The sequence below is a fragment of the Delphinapterus leucas genome, chromosome 4 (genome assembly GCF_059928025.1).
Source record: "Delphinapterus leucas isolate spDelLeu-1000000601 "Yukka" chromosome 4, BTC_Dleu_Yukka2, whole genome shotgun sequence".
Taxonomy (NCBI): domain Eukaryota; kingdom Metazoa; phylum Chordata; class Mammalia; order Artiodactyla; family Monodontidae; genus Delphinapterus; species Delphinapterus leucas.
The window spans coordinates 31,449,034-31,461,319 of NC_143132.1; the positions used below are offsets into that span (position 1 = coordinate 31,449,034).

General features: G+C 36.3%; 1 long non-coding RNA gene across 1 annotated transcript in view; it reads left to right on the forward strand.

The window, feature by feature from the left end:
* The first annotated feature begins 4,078 nt into the window (after nt 1-4,078).
* LOC149749292 (uncharacterized) overlaps nt 4,079-12,286 on the forward strand; it is a 61,086-nt gene continuing 52,878 nt past the window's right edge. The window contains exon 1 of the long non-coding RNA XR_016392972.1: nt 4,079-4,305. This is a non-coding gene — a long non-coding RNA (uncharacterized LOC149749292). The remainder of the gene's footprint in view (nt 4,306-12,286) is intronic.

The following is a 12,286-nucleotide window of genomic DNA, read 5'->3' on the forward strand; positions in this document are numbered from 1 at the left end:
GTTAAGTTCGGGGTCATGATAAGACAATCAGGTGGAGATGTTGTATATATAATCAGAGTTGTAGGTTTAAATGCAAAACTTAAGGTGGAAGATTTGATTGTTTCATTATTATGAGTATATAGGTAATAGTTGGATCCATGAGTTCTTGCGGGGAAGGAATGGAATGAGAAGGGACCAAAAGGCTGAACACAAACCTTTAAACAGAGTCATGAAAAGAACAGAAAGGTAACAATGAGAATAGAATATATAAATAATATTGATCTCAAAGGGAGAAAACATTCCAAGCAACACTGGGGGATCAGCAATCCCAGATTTTACAGTGCTATCAAGGATGAATGTGTATGAGAAAAGTTCTTTACATTTGACAAAAAATAATTATTAGTGACCTTGCAAAGAAAATTTTCTGGAAATATACCTTTCCCCTTTTAGGAAAAAAGAATACATATTAAAATAAGCTATCTGTATTGTATGAGTAAATATACTATAACATATTAAACATATATTCTGTGAGTAGAAGCTAATATGGGAAAATGATATGAACAGATGATAAACAGACAGATAAACACAAATAGCTATCAAGTATATGAAGAGATCCTCAAGCTCATTTGTAATCAGAGAAATGCAAATTAAAGTCAAATAATTTACCACTTTACAACCATCTGATTGGCAGAAACTAGAAAGTTGAATGGTGGTAATTATTAGTGGGGATGTGGAGAAAGCAGATGAGCTTAATCTCACTCAAGAGCACTCCAGCAATACTTACTCAGATTTAAAGTGCATATACCCTATGTCCCAATATTCCTATTTCTGGTTACATGGCCCCAAGATATTCTCACACAGGTCTAGAAAGGGGCTTATATGATGATTATATCAGTCAGGGGATATGAGATTATGCTGTGGTAACCTCCAAACCCCAAACCCCTTACTTGGAATACCATAGGTTTCTTTTTTGTTCATGCTGCAGGTCCATCACAAGATTGGCAGGCTAAATATGCCCAGTGTACTCGCTCAGACTGAGGATGTAGCCACCCATCTCAAACACTGTCAGCCACCGTGAAGAGGGAAAGATGAACTCTGGAGATTTCAAGCCAGCAATGAAGTGTTCTAGGCCAGAAGTGATACATGTCACATCTGTCCACACTCATTGGCCAGAATTATATATAAAAGTGATCAGACAATACAAAATGCCTCCCATGTATTCATACACTGCAAGAACCAGGAATACCTGTGAACAATGCCAACGACTTTCAAAACACAGTCAATGCTTTCGTGGGGCAGCAGATGGTCAGTTTAGGTGTCCATTTCAAGAGGATTTTGGGAGATGTAAAATATTCTATAGGTTTTGTGTGGAATACTGTGCAGCACTTAGAAGCAAGGAGCTAGAATATGCACAGAAAGGTGGACGGATAATTAGATTCTGAGTGGAAAAAGAAATAAGATAACAAGGTTTTTGGCACAATAACATTTACATAAATTAAACATATATGCCTACACTAGAAAACAATGCAAGGATACACACAGACTTGAGGATATATATCAGACACATTTAATTTAGTTGACCATGGGGGAGAGGAAGGTGGCCGACAGTAGGAAAAGAGTGAAGAAAGTCGTAAGTTAAATAAATAAAGCAAAAGGGCATTCCATACTGACCACTGATGATAGGTTCCACGAATGGAGTAATATGATTAATTTGTTGCTTCATTTGAGGGTGTACACAAGGCGTAAGCAACTTACATATGATAGAAGTCATGATAAGACTAGAGAGTGTCTCTGAAAGAGACTGGGGAAATTCAAAACCCAGTGGAGAAGTTGAAACCCATTCTATAAAGTACCACTTGACTACTGAAGGGAGGCAACATTTTGAGAATTAAAGGGAAAATGTGGAATGTTGTGGAAATAGATATAGGCGACCAAGGTGTGGTAAAGTGGACCCATCAAGTACTGTTAGTTCATTAAAGAAAGAAAAACGTAGAGCTGAAAAAGGGACAAATCAACTTATGTTTGAGGAAACATGTGCCTTTTTGTCACCTTTTATGGAGGCTGCTTAGAATTACAATGACAGGAAAAAATGCTAAGAATGATAGCTCAGGATAAAGCAAATTATTAGCAGCTGTTTATTAGAAATTTTAAATCAATAAAGAATACTGAATTGCTATCCTCATTTTTAAGAGAAATGATACTTGGGGACAGATGTGAAAGCTTCCCATACATCACGCATGTTCTCTATCATGTGGCAATAACTTCTACTTTCGGACCCCATCTTTGCTTACTGTTGAGCTTCTTTGCCTTCTTAGATTTCTGCTATTTCTCCTCCAAATAAGTCAACTTGTCTCTGATTTGATTCATGTCAGAATTGGCCCATCTACTTAGCTTTCCCACTAGAAGTGAACATCATATGGTGTTTGATGAGTTTTAGCCTGACCTTAGGCTGGAAATTCCCACCTTGGAAGGATTTCATACCTATCACTGCCCCTTAGCCATCTAATGCTTCAACACACACAAGCAGCATACATTTAAAAAAAAAAGAAAAAAAAGTGCCCAGAGGTCTTGTTTCTCCTCTTCCTCTTGTTACATGTCCAGGCCAGAAGCTGAGGGGAACGTGGATATTAGGCTGGTGGACTGCCAGAAATCCATAACCACATCTTTAGAGAACCTACTGGTAAAGATCATGCCTCTATTACTTTACTTTTATATAATACTGAGTCATTTTCTAAGTAGTACTCTTGCATTTGCATGTGTGATCTTCCTGAATTTCCTGATCATATGAAAGAAAGCTAAAATCAGAGAGTTGACAAAAATTGTAGTGTTGAAAAGGCTAGAAGTGATTTTTTGTGGTTAGTCAAAGTTTCACAGTTCTCTTTTAGGAAAAACATGACCTCTATTTTATAGATCCAGAAATTGATGTCACATTAGAAATATATTCAGACAGAGGGGAGAAATAGTAATGAAAGGAAGAAAGGCAAAAGGACAGAATTAAAATTATGGGCTTCTTGTAAAATAGTTTATTATTTCCTTGAATTTGTAATAATTCCACATTGTACTAAGTGTTTGAAATAAAACTTAGCTGCATTAATTCTAATATGCATGTAACCTTAAATGATAATTTGTTAACGATTCTATTCAGAACTCAAAATAATACTGGCATCAAAAACTACGTTATTAGCTGGAGATGCATACGGCTTACAGAGATTATAGTAAACAAACATTGATTTTTGCTGAGGTGAAGATCAATGTAAAAATCAATCAATGCTTTTCCATTTCAACAAAATCTTAGAATTACCAGCATCAAAACCTCTCACTCTTTCCACTGGAAAGCTTATGTGAAATTGCAGTCCCCCCTAAAGAAGTAAGAAAATTTTTTTCTCCAGAACCTTCTTGTATCCCTTCTGGGCCATCGTCCTGCCTCCAGATGTATATAGACTTGTCCAATCCCTCAGTCAGGAATTAAATGACTAGGTGACAACAGAGGGATGCCTCTTCTTTAAATGCTCCCTGCTCCAAATTAGGATTAATTACCCTCTTCTTCAATAATTTTTTAAGAAAAGAGAAAAAAGAAAACAAAATGAAACAAAGAACTATTGAATGAGTAATAGTCAGTCATATTTTCATATACTTCATTCAAATCCTACAGAATTTTTAACAAACCCTTCATGTATGTTCTTGTCTAAAAATACTTAAGAATAAACTATACAAAAATTGATACATTTTATTTCCACTATCACTATGGCAACAATATTTACTTTTTGAAACTTTAAATTTTTACTGATTTTTTTTATATATCTTTGAGTTATGGATTGACGATTGCTTCCACGTCCCCATTAGATAACCACCTTAAAAATCAAAACAGATTTTTCCTGTTATTTAATTTTTTGTCCTTAATATTCACATCCATAAAATCACTCAAATTTCCCAGAAAAAATATGAAATTGAAAATGCACACACACACACACACACACACACACACACACACACATGAATACACCCACAGCCTAAACAAAAGACATTGCAGGGAAAAGACTAAGATGCCCTACCATGTGAAGTCTGTTTTTCCTTCCTCACCCTTCCCTTCTCACCTCATTTTGAAAAAAAAGACAGATCAAACAATTGATTGTGAACGCATATGCTGTGACCAGGCGTTTCCTGCTTTACTAACGCAAGAGATGAGTCAAATCACAAAATGCCAGAGCTGGATTCTTCCTTATATACCAGTCCCACCTGCTCATTTTATAGATAAGGAAATCATTCAGAAATGTTGCTACAACCACAGAGAAGACGGCAGAGCTGAGAAAAGAAAGGAGGTCTCTGGTATGTAGCTTATACAAATAAAGTCTCCAGGTTTTATTCTCTATACTTTTCCAAACATGAGATTGAACACTGAGAAAGATCTATGTTTCTATTAAAGGGAGGTTTGAAAATGTGGAGAAACTTTAAGAAAGGAGGAAGAAGAAAGAAGGAAAAGAGTTGCTAAATCTTGATTAGAATCGAACTTTCTAAAATAGAAAAACCTTGTTTGTAGTTTAATGTACACTGGTCCTATTGCTCAGTTCCCTTCTCCATCTTTTCTCCAGATTCTTACCGAACACCCCTTGTTCTTAAAATTTACCTTTCCTCTATGCTTCTTCTGTCTCTCTCTCTCTCTCTTTTTTTTTAATTTTGGCAAAATTTTTTTTTTTTAAATGTATTTATTTTACTTATATTTTTGGCTGTGTCGGGCCTTAGTTGCGGCACATGAGACCTTCATTGAGGCATGCGGGATCTTTCGCTGTGGCGCACCATGCGGTCTCTTCGTTGTGGCCCGCGGGCTTCTCTCTAGTTGTGGTGTGCGGGTTTTCTCTCTCTAGCTGTGGCACGTGGGCTCCAGGGCACGCGGGCTCTGTAGCTGTGGTGCGCGGGCTTCAGAGCTCGTGGGCTCTGTAGTTTTCAGCACGCAGGCTCTCTCGTTGAGATACGTGAGCTTAATAGTTGTGGCACACAAGCTCAATACTTGTGGTGGGCGGGCTTGTTTGACCTGCGGCATGTGAGATCTTAGTTCCCCGACCAGGGATCCAGCCCACATCTGCCTACATTGGAAGGCAGATTCTTTATCACTGGACCACCAGGGAAGTCCCTAAATTTTGACAAAGGATTTGAAGTGGCTGACGCATCTGGGATGCCATTAACCTCAGGCAGCCTCTGTTAATAAGTAGAAAACTGGAAATTCCCTCCTCAGTATTTACTTTGGCTCCAGGAAGCTATTAGAACATGAAACTGCTGTGAAAAAAACAAGTTCAAACCACACACTCTCCTGAACTGCCTTTCAAGCTCAGTCTAGTTCAATTAGGAAACAAGGCCCCAAATCAAACTAGCGTTTGATTCACATTGAAATGAACATACACAGGTCTTTCCTGGCAGAAGTGGTAGCAACACCAGTTGCTGATTCATATGACTTACTCTTAAAGTTCCCATTTATAAAATTCTGCATTTTGGGATATGGCACTTTCCTCTCCTTTAGATGGCTAATTTTGTTATGCTCTCTTCCCACTTATACCTCTTAGAATTCTAAAGAAGTCATTAAACCCAAGATACCATCATTCATATTAAGGCACCGTTTACTGGATGTATTTTGCTATATGCTGTTTTCCAGACATTTAATTATTAATAGCAACTATTATTCCCACTTTATAAAAGATGGAATGAAGATAGAGAACATTATTAAGATACTTGTCTAAAGTTACATCACTGGTAAGTGTATTTGTTGGAATCTGAAACCAAGTTTGGCCAACAGTATCTCCACACTGATGCCTTTCTCACTGTGTCTCTCCAACCCAGGATCTGCCCTGATTTCCACACTCATGTATTCACTGCCTACTTGGCATCTTTGTTTGGATGTCTGGTGGGAATCTCAAAATTAATCTATCTACAAGAAGGAGTCTTTTAATACCATACTCTTTCTCTGACCCCTATTTCTACTTTATTAGTAAATGGTACCCCTACCTACTTAGCTGCTTACCCTAGAACCTTACAGATCCCTCTATGAATCTTCCCTTTCTTTTAGTCTCACTAAGCATAACCAATTAATGAGGAAATCTAATCAGTTTTACCTCCAAAATACATATCTCATATATAATTCTTTCCATTTTCACATTTCTCCCTAGATACCAAGACACCATGATATCTGTCCAGAACTATTTCATTCTAACTTTGTCTCCCTGCTTTTACTCTTTTCTTACAATAAGGAATTTTTTGCAAAATGGTTAAAAATATAAATCAATTGATATCGCTTCTTTGTCCATAGTGATTTTTGCCATTCCTCTTAAAAATCCAAATTCTTTAATTAAGCCTGAAGTCTGCATGATCTAGCTCCCACATTCATCACAAACTCTCTTCTCTTTTACTGTGCTGTATTTACATGAACATCCTTTCGATTTTTTTAACACCTAAAATTCTTTTTCAACTCTGGGTCTTTACGCATACCTCTTTCAGATATCTCCCCTTATTATTCTCATTTCCCAAGACTGGGTACCAAAATCATCTTCTCAAGGAGGTCTTCCCTAATTATCCTACATAAAGTAACACAGGTTATTATACTTTATCAAAATTACCCTGTTTTATTTCCTTCCTTGCATCACAATCTATCAATTTATCTGTTACATATTTGCTATTTCCCTCCTCTGGAACATAAATTTCATATAGTCAAAACTTCTTCAGTCTTGTTTGTTGATGTATTAATAATGCTTAGTTTAGTATCTAGAACATAATTGTCATTCACTAAGCAGTTACTAATTGAATGACTAGAAAACTCACAATCATTCCCTAGCTCTGCTCCTGCATCATTAGGAGTAGAGGGAGCAGAAAACTGGATGGCTGCCATCCCAGGAAGCAAGTACACTTTAACTAAGGGCAAGAGTATATAAGCTATTGGACTAAACCTTACTTCTGCTCCTTTTTGGATGTATCAGTCTAATTTCTGAACTACTCATAAAGGTAGTGAATGGAGATGTAATTATTTAGTGTCATGGTTTGCCTATAATCTATGAAAAAGTTTTGTCACCTGCAATTCTAAAGCAGATAACTTTCACTAATGAGGTTCATTTTTCTTGATGAAGATGGGCAATTAGATAGATAGACATAGACAGAAAAAAATAAAGCATGGAAAAGATAAGGAAGATTAGGGAACAAAACTTGGGAGTACATCAACAAAGGATATGAAATGCTAAACGAGGCTCTGAAAACATGACCCTAATGATCACCCGATCCTTTTCTAATTTATTTTCTAAGGTGACTGTTATGATTGTCTTCCTTTTCCTTTTTTTAAAAACTTCCTCCTTCATTATTCCATTCACTAGATAAACAACGGCATTGTACTAACTTTAATTTCCATTTTGCAGTAAGATTGAGTTTAAAAACATCCACCCCTACAGCAATACTGAAGTTTTCGGTTGCTGACTTTTTAGTGGACTACATTAAATTTTTCAACAAGGAGTGCTTCACTGAACGACCATCTGTTGCATACCTATCATATATCAGGACCTGCTAGATCCTGAAATTATAGCAACATATGGGACATACAATACTCAGAAGTTTTTGGTCTGGAGTGTGTGGGGTAGATGTAAAAGTACTAGCAGATACGTTACAGTACAATATTAACATTACTGAAAGTAAATAAATCCTGTGACTACTTTGGGGAGAAAAAAATAAACACTGCTTAGAGATATCGTAACATATGCAGGGGGGAAGACATTTTGCAGATATATTTAAAGTCCCAAATCAGCAGGGTTTGAATTATTCAAAAGGGAGAATATCCTGGGTGGGCCTGATTTTATCAGGTAGAAGACTTTTAAGGAGGGCCAGAGAGTCCCTTGCTAGTTTTGAAGAAGCTAGCTGCCATGTGTAGAGAGGGTCTATATAGTGTAGCAAGGAACTGTGGGCAGCACCTAGGAGCTAAGAACAAACCCCAGCTGATAGGCAGAAAGGAAACGGGGACTTCCATAGTACATCGGGAAGATGACTTACGCCAAAGCCTGAAGGAGTGTGGGGTATTGATAGATTGTTTCATGGACAAACCTCTGGTGAGACCACAGCCTCGGCCAGCATCTGATTGCAGCTTTGTGAGGTTGAGCATAGAACCCAGCTGAGCTGTGATAAGACTTATCTGTGGGAATTGCGAGATGATAAATGTGTGTTCTGCGAAGATGTGCGATTTGTGGTAATTTGTACACAGGAGTAGAAAACTAACGCAGAAGGATTTACCTTGAGCTCCACTTGGAAGGATAAGTTGCAGTCGCTCACACAAAGAAAAGAGATAAGTAGATATTATGTGAAGGCACCACATGAGTACATTGAGAAGGGACATGGCATAGTTGAAGAAGGGTGAAAATTTCATTCTGGTAAGAATTCAGGATGTTGACGTACTTTTCAAAGAAATATTATTTTTTAATATTTTTCTACACCCTCTCGTGGTATTTCTTAGATTTATTAGACAGACATAACATCCAACTGTTTATTTACAATTTGGAAACTTGAGACCTACAAAAGATTACTAACTTGTCCAAAGGTAGAGTAAGGTCTTGTGGTATCTGAGGCTTAAACCAGGGGAAATTTCTTTAATAAGAAGAATATACAATTATGAATACAAAATTAAATACATATTAAGAATGAGGAAAAATATGAGAAATTGGAAATTTTAAATACAGCAAATATTGGAAAAATCAGAAAAGTAAAATAATGTTATTTAGTTAACTGGCTGACACACTGTGCTATCATCTTGGATATGTCAACACATGGTAGGCAGGGTATTTCCAAAACTCATCCCACACTGGGCTATCTACCTAACTATTCACCAAAATGAATGCAAATCACATAAATATATCCCATATAACCTAAATTCAATCTGCCCTCAACTCAACTTCCTCGTGCTGGATCCAAAAACCATCAAAGTTGACCAGAACGCCACCTAATAAGAGGGAAATTCTCACAGAAGGAAATTTAGAGTGGAAAGAAGCTGTAATCTTAATCATTTGTAATTAAAATATCTACGGCTCCAAATTTTTACAAAGGCATACAATCATGTGAACACATTTATAAGGTCTCTTACAGTAGCATGAAAGAAGCCTATACAAGTGATGGGTGTGAACTAATGAACTAGCATTCATTAGTTCCATAGTAATCTGCCCCGGATTTGTCCACAGTCATACAATTAGTGGCAGGACCTTGACTAAAACCGCATCTTCTTAATACTCAGTCTCATGTGCACAGGAAAATCATAGAGTAAAAAAGCTAGTGGTACAGGTGTATAAGTTTGTGTGTGTCTTTCCAGATATGTAATGAAGATCGATTGACAGAGCCTGCCTAATGTGTTTTAATCCTAAAAAAATTGTGGCACTTAGCTAAAGCGTGCAAAGGCAGTTTGTATTCATTAGAAAAGGTACTCAATGGATTTTGAATAAATGAAGCTGTAATCGGAGATTATATTAGGATTATATTAAGAAAGTACGTTGGAACTTGTTTTTTGTAAATTAATTTGGCAGGGATATGCTCCTTGGGAAATCAGACATGTTTTGAAACAGTGCTGAGGCTATGAATCATAGTCTGTTGACAAAATATCCAAAATGTGGAATCAGCTTGTTAATAAAGTCATGTACAGACAAGTATAGATGTTCTTTTTTCTCTCTAACTCCCCTCTCTTTACACTCCTGCTGCCCTAAATAAAAGAATATCTCATTACGGACAATTGGTTATATGGCAATGATAAGAATCTATGAAAAGAGGCTAGGAGAAACCATAGGGAGTAGGTTGGATCTTAAAATAGGGGTAAGAACAGGAGACCAGGGAGGAGAATAAACCCTTTAGCCATATGTAATGGCCTGGAAAGGCTAAAGCAGCATCTTTAGTGTTCTGAAGAATAGGAATGGAAAGAAAAAGATTAATCTGGATAATCCTCTAACACAAAAACTTCCACCTAAAATCATATGAGTGGCCAATCAAAGGCTCTCTTCCTGGACTAGATGGTGAACATTACAGAAATGGAAACTGATGAACTTATTTGCTCCAAATATGTTATAGTATTGTGAAAGAATATAGACTCTCAAAGTGAATCACTAGTTTTAGAAATTTCATTGTGATTAAAGATATAATTTTATATCTTTTCTGGGAATTTGAATATTGTTACAATCAGTCTCATTCTGAATTTTTATAATGTTAAATTGATATCTGAAAAACACTTTAATGGAACCACAGGAGGGTGACTTGGACGTCTGAGTTTTATTAAGTATGAAAATTCTATATTTTCAAGGATAATCAGAGCCTATTGATTGTTATAATTTTCTATTTATTCCTTCTTGACAATATTCAGAGTATTTTTTTGTTATACCACTACAAACATACAGTCAATTCTGGGTGTATCCGAAAAGGTCTGATTAAGTGTTTGGTGTATTTCCCGTGTCTTATGGTGGTTCTTTTTCTTCCTGTTACCTGCATATATATAGGTTTTCAGTCAAAAAGTAGAAAGTATTCTAATATAAATAAATTATATTAGCGATTGTTAAAGACTCTCATACTTTAAAAGAGATTAGCCTGTAGATTTTATCTTTTAAAATTTCTGTCACCCAACAAAGTAGAATATGTAGATTCATTTCCATAGGAATTTTAATGTTATTTCTATTACTAATTTCTAGAGTGCTTATTTTAAAATGATCTACAATGGAATCGCTTCATTTAATCAATTATATAATTTATAGTTAAGTAAATTAACTATAATAAAGACATTATTTTTTCTTCTAGTATTTCATATCAGTAAGTTAAATCATAATTGGATTTTCGTTACTTGTTTTCTGGTAGTTTTAAAACAAAAAGAAAAGAGAAGTAAAATTAAATTCAACCCACAGACAAGAGGAAATTTGTTGTAGGGGAAAGACTACTGGTTTGTGTGTCAGTCAGATTTGCATGCTGTATTGACAGGAAAGAAGGTTTGGAAGTGGCTTCTGCATTTTCTTATTTGCTTTTAGTGTATTTTGACTTATTGGTATTTAAATGACCATATTCTTTATTTTCAAGGCTGCTAAGTATGTAAAAGAGAGGTGATGAGGGCATGAATCCATAAGAGTATTAGAAATAGGCGAGTGCTTAAAAGTTTCAGCCCTGAGTGTTGGATTCACAAACAGTGGTAAAAGTACACAAGTGTTTAATAGTTGCCTGCAGAGCAACCAGGTCAGGTGATATGCGAGCAAACACAAGTGAGTGAGAAAATGACAAAGTTGCCATATTTGTATTCCTGGTATGGACTCCTAGTCAGCCATGTTCTGGACTAAGAAATAAAGAAGATCTAGTCATATCTGAAACAAATCTGGCCAAAATAATAAAAGTGAACAGCAATTCGCACAAATGGAACCACCTCCTTCTCCCTGACCAGCTGTGCTCTCCAAAGCCTGTGGAACTACATGAAGACCAGAGCTTAAAGTCTGTCCCTAATTCTCCTTAATGAGAATGACTTTCATTTCAGGAACATAACTGCTGGGGGCAAAAAAGCAGGAATGAGGAGAAAATAGTTCTGTTATTATGCTTCGAGTGCAGTTTGAGTTTATGATCATGACAAAGTGGCTAACGCTACATGAGATATTGATGGTGATGTATGCAAAAGTAGGAGCAGACATGAAATGAGAGATAAAGTTGTGGATTACTGGTTAATAGACTATTAAGAGTCAGGAAAAATAATCTATATAAAGATCATCTTTGGCATCTATGCATAACTCCTTCAGCTTACAAGACATTTTGATGGTTGATAAGGAGTTAGGGAAATGAGGTCCTAGGAAACTATCCAAGGACAGTTTGAGACCTAGAAGGATGAAATAATTTAGAAATCTCAGTGACGAAACTATAAAAAAGTGCAGATCAGTGATCTGGGAAGGCAGGTGTCAATTCAGATTCCAGTTTTGGAAGAGTCAGATCTCTGGATTATATACAGACACCAGAGGGTACATTGGAGGGATGTATGGGTAGACATTGGGGCTCATGTATGGGTAGCTTCTTATTCACTGATTTTTATCAGTAAAGAGCTCTGGTCTATTTGGGGGTTAAATTATATGTTCATAATCTACCTTCTTACCTCTAAATTAAATAAAAAGAATTTTACCCCATCCCATGTTTTTTCCCAACCCCAATAAAGTGATGTGTCTGATTTTATTTGACTACCATGGAGAAATCCCAGCTAGTATTTAAAACTGTATTAGTCTCCAGGCTTCTTGTGAGTTTCCATTATTTGAACAAATACATAATTTCTCTCTTGTGTTATCAATCCCACACAATTCTCTTA